Below are 13,929 nucleotides of genomic sequence, written 5' to 3' on the forward strand. Positions count from 1 at the left end.
CTACTGGCAAAGAGTGTGTTCAAACACTTATTTTATTTCAGTGCATGCTTTAGATAGTTTTATATATTTTATTAGGAATTTCATGAGGTTGGTAAACTTTTCAGTTGAGAGATACTTTCTTGTCACTCAGCTAGGTAATTTTTGCCTTATGAAGACAGAAAGAGAGGGGGACAGAAATACATCAAAATGTATTATATAAATTTGTTTCCAAAGCCATTCGTATTGCCCAATGTATCTCACAAATATACTATTTATACTTTTAAGTGCACTCTGATATAAATTAGAGGCTATCTAAAGGCTCAGGGTTTAACTTGAACAAAATTATCAATTCCATTTTCTCAAATAGATTGGCAAACCCACATATTGGAATATTTCACTCTAATAGTAAATTTCATTTGTTTTATGTTAATTAATTCCCTCTCTAATATACAGATTGGTTTCTCTTGTGCCATGCATTCATATAAAGAGTCACTGGTAAAGTAATAGATTGTTACCCATACAGTGATCACATTTTTATTAAGTCAGTGTTCTAGGGCAAAGGAAGCAGTTTGAAGTTTTGGGGAATCAAGCTCAAAACTACACGTGTAACAATAAAATTCAGAATGGAAGTACCACATCATTTATGCCAATGTGAATTGTTAAGACGAACTTCATTCTGAAATATAAAATTATTATTTTTCTCACACCAATTTATTAAATCTACCTAAAATAGTACCTGCGTATTCCTGTGTGTATTTAGAATACCCCAAATATGTTCTCATACAGCAAGGGGACACTAGAGAGAGAAATGCAATGTTAAAGTCAGGGATGACATTTAAGGGTCCGTGAATAAATTCCATCAAACCTCAAGTATTTATTCTTGAGTTACTTTCTGTACATTGACCTTGACTCTGTGTAACCTCCTAGGTTTGCTTTCGTATATGGCTCAAAGTACAATTTGCTTTAGCTAACAGTATCATTATAAATTTTATCAAAGTCTTGTGAAGTGTATTTCTTCCCTTCCATTCTATTGTTTGTTTTAAATCAATTGGTCCCTGTTTTAAATAAGTGATGGCAGCAGTTCTCAAACTTTGGTCTGAGGACCCCTTTACACTATTAAAATTTATCAAGACCCTGAAGAACTGTGGTTTATGTGGTTCATGTTTATTAATATTTACCAGGGAGAAATTAAAACAAATTTAAAAAATATATGTGTGTGTGTGTATATATATATATAAAATATTTAAACACAAATATAAACCCACCAGACATTAACATAAATAATATACACTAATACAAATAATAATTTTCTCAGAAAAGTTAGTAAGAAAAATTCCATTGTTTGGCAAATCCCTTGAAAATCTGGTTTAATACAAGACGACTGGATTTTTACACCTCCTACTTTCAACTTACTGAAATCTGGTTAGTTGGTTGTTGGTTGAAGGATATGAAGATAATCCAACCTCACAACAGATCTATATTTGGAGAAGGGAGACTTAATTTAATGGTCTTTTCAGACAATTGTGGCTATTCTTACTTATTATATATTTTATTTATACTTATAATTACTTATAAATTTAATAAATAGTAACTTATGTGGAATATCAAATCATGTTAATGATCTTTATTTACTTACATTTGAAGTTATGGGTCTATTTTGCATTTTGAACACATTTTTTCCCAAGCATGATTTGTTAACTATGCTTTGTTGTTTTGGAAAATGTTGGCTTATGGAGTTATGCAGATCTCCTAAATGTTGAAACATCTCATAATATAATAAAGAAATAATACTCATTATTCACAGCTGTATTCTCATAATTTTTCTGAATCTGTTAAGCTCAAGAGGGCAGATAGAGGTTTTTCAAACTTGTATTTTCACTTGAAAATTTGAATTTTATTATCAGCAATTAATACTACTATTTGATTTTTGTGACTATCAGGCTCTTTTTGTTTATTGTCAAGAAACTGTCTACCAAATGCCCAAGTCTGAATAGCCATAGAATTCCTTCTCAGTTCCTCTTTCAATTAAAAATAGTGTTTTTGATAAAAGTGGCTAGTTCAGCTCATAACTGAGACAAACAGGTGCTTTTCTTCAAAACTTTGGTGCATTAGTTCTCTTCCTGTTAAACAGAATATCAAAAGATGTAATTAAAGGGGTAATTTAATGAGATTAAGAATACTTCCTAGTTTACCAACACATTCTTAGGCGAAACTGGATTTTTTTTTTTTTCCTACAAGTTCATGGTGATGAAGAAAATAGTAACTACTCTCAGAGTCTGATGCCATTACCTTGATTCAAACTAAGGAGAAAGCAATTTAGGCCATCCCTGTTTTGGCACCATCAGCTCAAATACCAACATAGTGAAAAGGAAAATAGCATCATAGAATTATTATGAAAATATTTTTGATCTCAAGGACTTGCTGAAAGGATACCTTCTCCAATTCCAACCACCCCTCCCCTGCCACACCAGGAGAGTAGTAGGAGGTCTATAGGCCACACTTTGAAAAATGTTGATCTATTAATTGAAAATCATTTACTGTGAGCACAGATTGACTTATTAAAGCAGTGCTATCCAAATTAAAATTATTTGCACATTGTTTTCAAATATGAAGTATGTATGAATCTGTGGTATTTTCTGTCATAATTTAAAAAAATTGAAATGAGCATTGTTGAGTAAATATACATTATGGACTATAAATGTTAAAAATAGCACAACCAAACAAACTGTAACGAAATGTCCATAATATACGCCAACTCTGAATATACACTAATTATCATAAAAACTTAAGAAAAAAAGAGGAAAAATAAAATCTAATTTCTGATCTCTGCAAGTGTGTTTTCATACATTTGGAAAATCTCTCTGGGTCTCTATCTTTTAATTCTATTGTATAACAATATGATACAATAGAAAAAGCATATATTTAGGTATCAGGCATATATATATTATATATATATGTTATATGTATGTTATAGAACATACATATATATTATGTATTATATGTAATATATAATATATAATTCCCAGTCATGCCCTTGAAGAATTTACTTCCACTGAAATCAGATTTTTTTTTTGTTTGTGTTAAAACTTATTGCAAAGTAACAGTACTTCATTTGTCTTTTCCTCCCTCAACTTATCCCTTTTAAGCTCAAGGATTTTTTTTTCCAATGTGCAAAATTAGTGCAAGTTTATATTTTTTTTAGGTAGCTCTTTTCATTTATGATGTCAAAACTTTTATGATATACCTATTATCTTTTATCTCTCAAGATCAGAGTCAATGATGTTTGTTTTCCTTTGGAAGCTTCCCTATTCTCATGTCACTTTATTTATCATTTAATGGCTTTTTATATCAAATTATTTTTCCTGTTATCATTGATGAGTGTCTTCATTAATTCTATCAATGATTGAAAAGTTATTTATTGAGAATATTCTATGTGTCAGGCATGGTCTAGGGAGAAGTCTTGGAGATCAAGTGGCAAATAGTTCATCATGGTCTCTGTTCCCACAGAGTTTATAGTCTAGCGTCAGGGATAGTCCAGTAATAGGTAACTCTTTATGGTACATTTAAAATACTTTCAAAAATTCTTTGATCCTCCTGCCTTTAAGAAGTGGAGTCAAATTCTCCTCCACCTTGAGTTTGGGCTGCTTACTACTCATGTCTAAAGAAAAGAATAACGTAGAAATGATGGTGTGAGACTGGAGATTAGGTGATAAAAGGTCCAGCAGCTTCATTCTTGCTCTCTGGGTTTGCTCACTCTAAGGAAGCTAAAAGCCACGTCAAGAGAACTCCCCAGCAACTCCCTTAAGAAATCCATGTAGTCAGGACCTGAGGCCTTCTGCCAATGGCTATGTGAGTCAGCCATTTCGGAAGCTGATCCTCTAGCCCCAGGCAAGCTTTCACATGCTAACAGCTCCAGTTTCCCTGAGTCAGAACTCAGCTAAACTATTCCCCAATTCCTAACCCACAGAAACCAGGAGAGAATAATTTTTTGTTGTGTTAAGCTACTGAAGTTTGATTTTGTTGTTGTTGTTATGCAGCAATAGATAACTAGTACACTACTGTAGAGTGGGTAGGTCTGGTTGGAGGAGAGGTAAGCATAGGATTCAATGAGAACTTGGAGATGTAGCATCTACACCAATCTGATGTTTTTGGCTCTAAGTAATGTTTAAGCTAGACTTGGTGAAGGAAGAGAAATTATACAATATTACCGATTTATTTTTCCCTTTTATCTCAGGCTCCTACGTGGTCCGGTTGATCTGTCTCTATTCAAAATTTTGGTTAAGTATATCATCATGAATTCTTTGCATTCTTATTATATTTTTTTTTTAAGATTTTTTTTTTTTTTTTTTTTTTTGACAGAGAGAGACACAGAGAGAGAGCAAGCACAAGCAGGGGGAGCAGCAGAGGGAGAGGGAGAAGCACACTCCCCACTGAGCAGGGAGCCCGATGCGGGGCTCGATCCCAGGACCCTGGGATCATGACCTGAGCTGAAGGCAGACGCTTAACGACTGGGCCACCCAGGTTCCCCTGCATTCTTATTGATTGTTAAAAATATATCATTAAAATGTTATTTGTCTCAATTTTTTTTTTAACTCCCTTGAATTTTGCACCTGGGCAAGTGCCTCACTAGCCTCATCCTTGTCTCAGCCCTGCTGAGAGAAGAATAACATTTCAGGCATTGGAGAGTGTATGTGCAGAAATTGGGAAACAAGAGGGAACACAGAGCTTATAGTATTTTCATAAAGAGTTGTGACCAAATATTTCAAAGGATGCCCTAAGTAGTGGCCACCTTCTGTTACCAACACTCTGTTATAATAGCTGGAATTATTGTGATGTAGGCAAAAGAAAAGTCTATATAAATTTTAGATTTGCTACTTCTGAATTTATGATCTTCTGCAAGTAACTTAAGCTCTTTGAGCCCCAGTTTTTTGAAAGGTGAGAACCATAATGCTCATGTCACAGATTGCTATCAAGTGAAGTAAGATAATGAACTTGATACTACCTCATTCATTAGAGGTAGGTCAGCATTTAATTAACAATAGTTCAGTTAGTGACTGTTGGCTTGATTCTTTGGGCTATTTTAATTGAGAGCTGAGTACAATATCTTTGTGTTAGAAAAAGAGTTTGGTTCTTCTGTTGTAATTATTTTCCAAACTGTAGTCTATATATTTTTGCCTGTACAGACAATGTGAGAAAGCTCTCCGGTGACTTATTCTGGCTTAGTATCTTATATGGTATTTAAAAAAAAAAAAAAAAAAAAACATGAGTAATATTATGAAAGATACAAAGGTGGTATTAGTTTGTGCTCATTGCACGCCAAGCACAGTGCTTAGCACATTAAAGATACTGTTTCAGTCACAAGAGAGATATTGCTATTGCCCTATTATACATCTGTGAAAACTGAGGTCTTGAAAGTTTAATAGATGACCCAGGATTGTGCAGCTAGTACATGATGGAACTTGGATTTCCAGGCAGGCATTCTGAGTGGAAAGACTCGACTCTACCACTCTGGGTCCACTGCCTCCCAACATTTACTTATGCACCCACTTTTTCATTTGATTTAGAAAGCTCTTGATAGACTGACTCTGATTTTATCTAGGAAATGCCTGACTTTGTTTACTTTTTAAAATCAGTTCTTTCACCATCTCATTTTTCCCTTGTAATTAATTCTGTGTTAACTCACATTGTAAGAAGTCTTTTGGAAGTAACCTTATCAAAGGCTTTTAAGTTTCTAAATATATGCAATGTATTGGTTGTTCATTTAATTCACTTACCTCCAAGAAATTGATTAGATTTACAAGGTATGTTTGCCAGTTTCAAGGAAGAATAAATACCTTTTAGATATTTGCAAAATAGACAATACAGGACAGCACACAGGTTGTTGAGTGATTTGTTCAGCCATTCTCTGTGGTGGTAGTCTGATCTGTAACATTCCGGCTATTTTCAGTAAAAATAAGTTCAGCAAAATTTTCTTTATTGTAGTATCAAAGAGAATTAATTTAGATATCATGTACTTTAAGATAACTGTCTTTGTATCATCTCTGCTTTCTTTTGGTCTACTTCTATTGTTAATAGATATAGAGAGAGACATACAGAAATATGTAAATACTTGTATGCACATATACATACATACACACATATATTCACATATTTCTGTAGATACATCTCCTCTTTATTCAAAAAAATTAAATTACAGTTTTGTGTTTAGAGTTTCTGCTTAAATTTAACAAAAATGCACTAATTTTTCATTACATATGATGTTGAAACCATACAGTGATTTATATATTGCACTGAAATGTCGTCAAAGGAATATATCATTGGTTTACAACATAGTGTAACCATTGACCTGGGCTATGTTCAGCTGGTGACCTAGGATTGATGTGCTCTGCACATTGTTACCAGAATAATTAATCACAAATATGTGAACATAAAGAGATTTTAGAGAAATTGGCATCTTCCTAATGATCAAGAGTACTTGCTGTTATCACTGTTATAAATATTTGCGGGGGGACTTGCTTAATTAAAATTAGTATTTACTCTTATTTTTTTTAGAAATTATCTTTCCTTACACTTGGACTTAAGGTATATTGAATACATTTTAAACCCTTCAAAGGTATCCATGGTAGCCATGTTTTCTTTTTCTTTCAAAAAATTTTCAATTGTTATCTGCAAGCAATTTTATTAATCAGGCAGTTTCGAAGTTTTCTATATTCCTATAAAAATTTAACTTTGTTATGTCTGTAACTAACTTTCTTAACAGACCTTATCAATTTTTGTTGCAATACATTGCATTTTCCCTAGAGCAGTAATGCCCTTTTCTGGAGTGGTAGCTAGTACTGTACTACGGAGAATGAGGGAACCTGATTAATTGCTTTTAGAATAGTAAATGAAGCCTTTTAATTTAATGAATATTTCAACAGAATCAATTCACTTTGTCTCTCTAAAGGCAAAATCCATAGGGAGAATTTCTTTGGGGTGACCTAGAGAGCAAATTGGAACCTCTGTGAGGTTGGCGCACAACAATATGTTTTCACAAGCACTTAGATTTTCTGAATACCTCTAATATATTACCGCTAACCTACAATGCATTTGGTTTCAAGAGTTTAGATTTACAAATTATCCTTGGGTATTGTGAGTTGTGAGGCCAGGGCATGGGTTCTCTCTATCTGAGATCTGTCTATTCTAAGTATACCACTGCAGTTGGATCTCTTAAAAGGCTGGAGAGTATAATGGATAGGTTGGTAGACTAAGAGCATGTCTATGTGTGGTAAAGGGAATGAACTGCATCTTAAATCCTGTGAGCATGACACAATACAACTCATTTATATGACATAGCCATTTAGATCTTTGAACTAGCTGGATTTTATAATCATAGTCTAAGATTATAAGCCAGAAATCAAGGCAATCTTTTTCTACTTGTTTAACCATTTGCATATTTCCTTTACTTCCTCTGTTGGGCCTCATTTTCCATTCATTTGAAAATGTAGTAACCACATTGATTATTAAGTAGCTTTCTCTGAACATTCTTTTTCTGTGATGGAAAATTAAAGAATGATAACTTGATAATGTTTTATTTAATTTGAATAAACTATTGTCATGTCTTCATTAATGTATATACATAAATATGTATTCAGGAAAATTTAAGACATTAAAATATTACCGTCAGAAGTAGGGCCAGTATTTATTTATTTATTTTTTTAAAGATTTTATTTATTTATTTGAGAGAGAGAATGAGAGGGGGGAGGGTCAGAGAGAGAGGCAGACTCCCTGCTGAGCAGGGAGCCCGACGTGGGACTCGATCCTGGGACTCCAGGATCATGACCTAAGCCGAAGGCAGTCACTTAACCAACTGAGCCACCCAGGCGCCCAGGGTCAGTATTTATTAAAAGCAGATGCACAGTTTGATCTTTCTGATGCTCTTGGCAATTTAATTTTGCTGATTTTTACAGAATTTTCAGACACGTGCTTCATGACTGCTTAATACAAATGTACTAAGAATAATGTAGAACAATTTAAAAATTGTAAGATAATGGATGCTAGCATTCTACCACTCAATAATAAGCCATTTTATATCCATAACATGTTAAAATAGATTGCAATTTCGTTGTTTGCATCTATTTATTTTATATTTTATTTACTTACGATTATCTCTCTCCTTTGGCTGTCTGGTTTGAAATTGATACTTCTAATCTTCAGTCCAATAAGGTGTTCTAAATATATTCATTAAACTCAGATTAGTGGAGATTTATAAATATGGTGAGGTACAAAAATTAAGAGGTCTAGCCAACAGAGCATAAAGTTGAATGATACAATAAAGTAGAAAAAGAAATTGCAAAAGCTGTCTTCAGAAGTCTTGTTTTTACATCAAGTCAATCCACAAAGACATGAAAACTAGAAAGACATCTCGAAACATCTAATTAGCTATTTGATTCCTTGTATATTAGCATCAACAAAATTGGAAAATAATAAAATTTTATTCCTAATTTTTAGATATTCAAAAATTAGCAATTCAGGTAAATATTTGATGATAAATATAAGTGATATTTTTCAAAAAGTTTTGACCTAGAATGTGTATTTGGAAATAACCTTATAATGAATCTCAGAATAGGACATAAATAAGATAAAACTGGATTTCCTGTTTAAATCTGTGGAGTATCAGAGCCTGTCTGCTTCTGTTTCCTTTATCTTTACTCTCTCACCCCAGCAATCTTTGGGAGGTTTCTGAGGAGGCCATTGGTTGAAAACACCTGAGAAAATTTTCTGAATGGAGGCAGAAAAATTGAAAATATCCAGCTAACAGTGTTCCCCAAATCAAGTTCATTTTCTATATCAGAATAAGATCACATTAGGAAATTTGTATTCTCCACTGAGCTGTTTTACTTTGATTTCATCTCAGAATCTATATTCTTTCAAGGCATTTGCAAAAACACTCATTTTACAACAGTCATTATTATCCATGAAGTGTTTTAAGTTGGACAACTCATATTTTCTCTTTGGAAGGGTAATTTGAACAGCTTGGAGTAGAAGATTTAGGGAGGACATGAATATATGAAGATCCTGAAGAAAACTAATGTACTAGTCTAAAGTTTATAGCTGCCCTCATTAAGCAGCTAGCCGGAACTAAGCTGCAAGAGTGTTTGTTACCGCTGTGAAAATGTGTTTGACCCATTAGGGCCGCTCCCACAACTGGTTAGGAAGCCTCATTCTATGTCACTGTTTCTCATATTTAATAATGCGTAGAACTCATTTAAAAATGAATAGCTTCTGCAGTGTTGAATATCTTTGGGCAGCTATACCAAAATATCACAAAGTAGGTATCTTATAAACAACAGGGCCTGTCTCATTTCTTGGTTTAGTATAGCTAGAAGTATATTAATTTTGTTGATATTTTCAAATACGCAGTTTTAGGCTTTATTGATATTCTTTATTCCTTACCTTTTCTATTTAATTGATATTCACTCTACTTTTTCTTTCCCCATACTTGTTTTGCTCTTAAAGTGCTCTTCTTTTTCTAGACTTCTGAGGTATAAGCATAGAGTTTTGGTTTGGGACTATTTTTCTTTTCTACAAAGAGCATTTAAAATTGTGACTTACCCGCTAACTATTACTTCAGCTTTATACCACAAATTCAGAAATGTTCTGGGTTTTAATTATCGTTCAAGATACTAATTTTCCTTCTTATTTTTTATTTGACTCATGAGTTGTTTGGAAGTGTCTTAATTTCCAAATATTTATGTCTTTTTAAATTGTTAATTTCAAAATTAATCCTCTTCTGCTCAGAGAACATACTCCATATGATTTTGATCCTTTTAAATTTATTAAAACTTATTTATGGACTATAATATCTATATTGGTTAATATCCCCTATCACTTAAAAAGAGTGTATATCATACAATGCATGTGGCAATTTGTTGAAGATAGTTTGTATATTAGTACAGATTCTTTTTGGTCTAGTTTTTTTTTATCAGTTACTGAACCAAGTGTGTTAAAATCCTGAATGTAGGGCGCCTGGGTGGCTCAGCTGTTAAGCGTCTGCCTTCGGCTCAAGTCAGATCCCTGGGGTCCTGGGATGGAGTCCCTCATCGGGCTCTCTGCTTTGTGGAGAGCCTGCTTCTCCCTCTCCTCCCTGCCTGTGTTCTCTCTTGCTATCTCTGTCTCTCTCTCTCTCAAATAAATAAATAAAACCTTAAAAAAAAATCCTGAATGTAATTATGTATACGTCCTTTTAGTTTTGTTGGTTTTTATTTTGTTTATTTTAAAACTCAGTTATAATGTATATCTATATATATAATTATTATATTTTTAGGGAATATATAAATTTATCATGATGAAGTGTTCTGTATTATTGTCTCTAATAATATTCCTTGTATTTAAGTTTTATTTTTCTGATATCAATTTAACTACTCCAATTTTTTTAAGCTGGTTTTTTTTTTTTTGGCAAGGTACTTTTCTGTTTTTACAATTTCAACTTAAGTGTATATATTTGAAGTGTTTATTCTGTAGAAAGCATAGATTGTCCTTATTTGTTTTTTGTTGTGGTGGTTGTATTATTTATGGACTAAAATATGATCTATATTGGTTAATATCCCATATCACCTAAAAAGAGTGTATATTATGCAATTTATGTGGCAGTTATTTGAAGGTGGTTTGTATATTACTACAGATTTTTTTTGGTCTAGTGTTTTTATCTAATTGTTGTCTTTTACCTCATCTCAGCCTTTTGATTTTAATCTGAGCCTTTTGATTGGAAGGTCTGGTCAATTTGCATTTAATGTAATCAGTGATACAGTTGTATTTATTTTAAACTCTGATATTTTGGTATTTGTTTTCCCGTTTGCCTTCAGTTTTTTGTTTTTGCTTTTTGTTTTTGCTTCTCTGTCTCTTCTTTCTTATTTTGTGTGAGTCAAAAACTATAATATTCTTTCTTAATTCCTTTTGGCATTCTACCTGAATCTATTACATTAATTTTTATGATAGTTTTGAGGATTAAAATATGCTTCTTAACTTATTGCAATCTCCTTATAGTTATTATTGAATTATTTCTGCTACAATATCAGAAGTGTGCTTGCAGTGACTTATTTCCTTTTATACCCTTATTCTATTGCTAATATTTTCATATGCATTATATTCATAGGTGGTGATGATATAATGCTACAATTTTTGTTTTAAACAGTTACATGGGTTTAGGGGAAAAAGATGAAAATGAGTGTGTGTATTTTCCCACATACTTACATTTTCAACATTTCAGTATTTCAGTGCTTTTCATTCGTATTCATCTTGCCATCTGGGGTGATTTTCTTCAGCTTGAAGAACTTTAGCAATTCCTGCAGTGCAGGTCTGCTGGTGATTAATTCTTTTAAGTTTTGGTTTATATGAACATGTCTTTATATCATTTCATTAAAAAAATAAATTTGCTGGATACACAAATTTTTATTGGCAGATTATTTTTTTTAATATGTGGGATATCATGTTATGTTATAATTGTAATGAGAATCAGCCATTAATTATATTGTTTTCTCCTGTAGTAAAGGGTTTTCTGCTGTTTTTGAAGTGTTTATCTCTAGCTGCTTCCACGATGTTCTCCGTACTACTCCCTTTCAGCTATACTGATTTTTCTTGTTTTTATTCTGTTTGGGGTTTATTTATCTAGAGAAACTTTCTGTCATTATTTTTTCCATTTTGTTTCTGCCTCCCTGTCTTCTCTCACTTTGAGAGTCAAATTTCACTTCTTATTTTCCACCTGCTATTTTCCCATGGGTCTCAGACGCCTTTCAGTTTTCTTAAATCTTTTCCCTCTGTTCTCCAGGTTGAATAATTTCTTTTGATCTGTCTTCAGAATACGAATTCTTTCTTCTGCCATTTCTTTTATTATTATTATTATTTATTTATTTGAGAGAGAGAGAGAGCATGTGCGCACAAGTCGGGGGGTGCAGAGGGAGAGGGGGAAGCAGACTCCCCACTGAGCAGGGAGTCCGACAGAGGGACATGACGTAGGGCTCAATCCCAGGACCCTGGGATCATGACCTGAGCCAAAGGCAGTCACTTAACCAACTGAGCCACCCGGACGCCCCTCTTCTGCCCTTTCTAATCTGTGTCAAAACAATCTGGTCAGTATTTTATTTCAGTTATTATATTGATCAGCATTAGCATTTCCATTTTTTATAGTTTTTATATCTCTTTTTAGATCATCTGTCTCTCTCCTCTTTATGGCTTTTCTTTTCCTTTGATTACTTGAATATACTTGTAAAAGCTGTTTTGAAGTCTTGGTTTGCTGTGTCCAACATCTGTGCTGACGGATTTGAATCAGTTTCTATACACTGCTTTTTACTCTCAATATAGGTCTTATTTCCATTTCTTTGGATGACTATGAAGTATTGGTTGAAGGGCGCCTGGGTGGCTCAGTTGGTTAAGTGTCTGCCTTCAGCTCAGGTCATGGTCCCAGGGTCCTGGGATCAAGTTTCACATCGGGCTCCCCACTCAGTGGGGAGCCTGCTTCTCCCTCCACCCCCATCCCCCGCTCATGATCTCTCTCTCTCTCTCTCTCAAATAAAATTAATAAAAGTTAAAAATAATAAAGTCTTGGTTGAAAATGATCATTGTAGGTAAGATCTAACAGTGACTCCAGTTCTGTTTTCCTTTTCAAAGGATTCTCAATTTTTGTTCTGCTCTGCTGCTTATTTTAGCCTACTTCCTTTTTACTCTACCTTCCAGAATATTCCTCTGCAGTAGTGTAGTTTGGTGGTCAGTCAAGTATTTAGGTATGATTTATACATAGATTTTGGGCTCACCCTTTTTGTTTCTATGAAATACCTAATAAATTTCTAGCTGTTTGCCTGTCTTGGTCTCTGTCTTCTCAGAACTCAAAGAGTTAGGTTTTAGCTTCCTGCTGCCTAAGCTGTGCAGAGATTATAAATGCACTCAGTTAAAAACAATAACAATGGCAAACAAAAATCTCACCAAGTCAAGCTTTGTCTCTAAAGAGTATATTCTTCTCTGGGCTCTACTATGAAGGAGGACCTTCATAATTCATAGTGAAAATATTTCAAGCCTTTAGTTCCATAGCAAGGTGGTCTGTTAAATATAAGGTTAGCAAAATAACATTTCAGACATGCAAGATCTCAAAAACGTACACCCTATCTCAGAAAGCTACTGGAACAGATTCTCCCATAAAATGGAGTGAATCAGGAAAAAAAACAAAAACAAAAACAAAACACATGAGAGTTTATCTAGGAAAAAGGGGATCTATCTCAAGAAAATGACAAAGTTAGCCCCCAGAATGGTAATGAAGGAAGCATCTGTGTTTATGCTATGCATCCAAAATGGCAGAGAAGAAACATTTCTAGGAAACAGAAAGTGATGGAATACTTGAGGTATGTGAGGGAAATAAAAGAAGATTTAGGCTGTTAAGAAAAGTTTGTGTATAAACTGGGTTTAAAATCTACACAAATTAAAAAGTTCAAGAGGAAAATTCCAGAGAAAACAAAAGGTTGTGCAAGAAAGGTTACGATGATCATGGCAAATATAAGGCTCATTTGTGAATAGTTTACAGGATCACAGTTGTGTCCCCAGTGAATGATACTCCCATCAAATGCTTACATAATTATATTGAAAGATTGAAGAGGGATAGGGGTACCAAGTAAAATACAGGATGTTCACTTAAATTTGAATTTCAGGTAAACAATTTTTTTGTATAAGTAAATAGGATTTAAAACATTTTTATACCAAAAAAATTGTTTTTGTACCTTATTTGTACATTAAATTCAAATTTAGCTGGCTATGCTATGTTTTATTTGATATATCTGACAACTCAAGGGATGAGAAGTGGTGAGGTGGGAGTACATGAAAGAAAGCTAAATTCTCACCTTACCCGTAGAAGATAATAGAGAAAAATTAAAATTTGAAATAAAAAATAGGCAATATACTTATATTTTTAGAGACTTGGAGGTAAAT

This window comes from Mirounga leonina, unplaced genomic scaffold (assembly GCF_011800145.1).
Source record: "Mirounga leonina isolate KUSES-001 unplaced genomic scaffold, KU_Mleo_1.0 Mir_127, whole genome shotgun sequence".
In the NCBI taxonomy this organism is placed as follows: Eukaryota; Metazoa; Chordata; class Mammalia; order Carnivora; family Phocidae; genus Mirounga; species Mirounga leonina.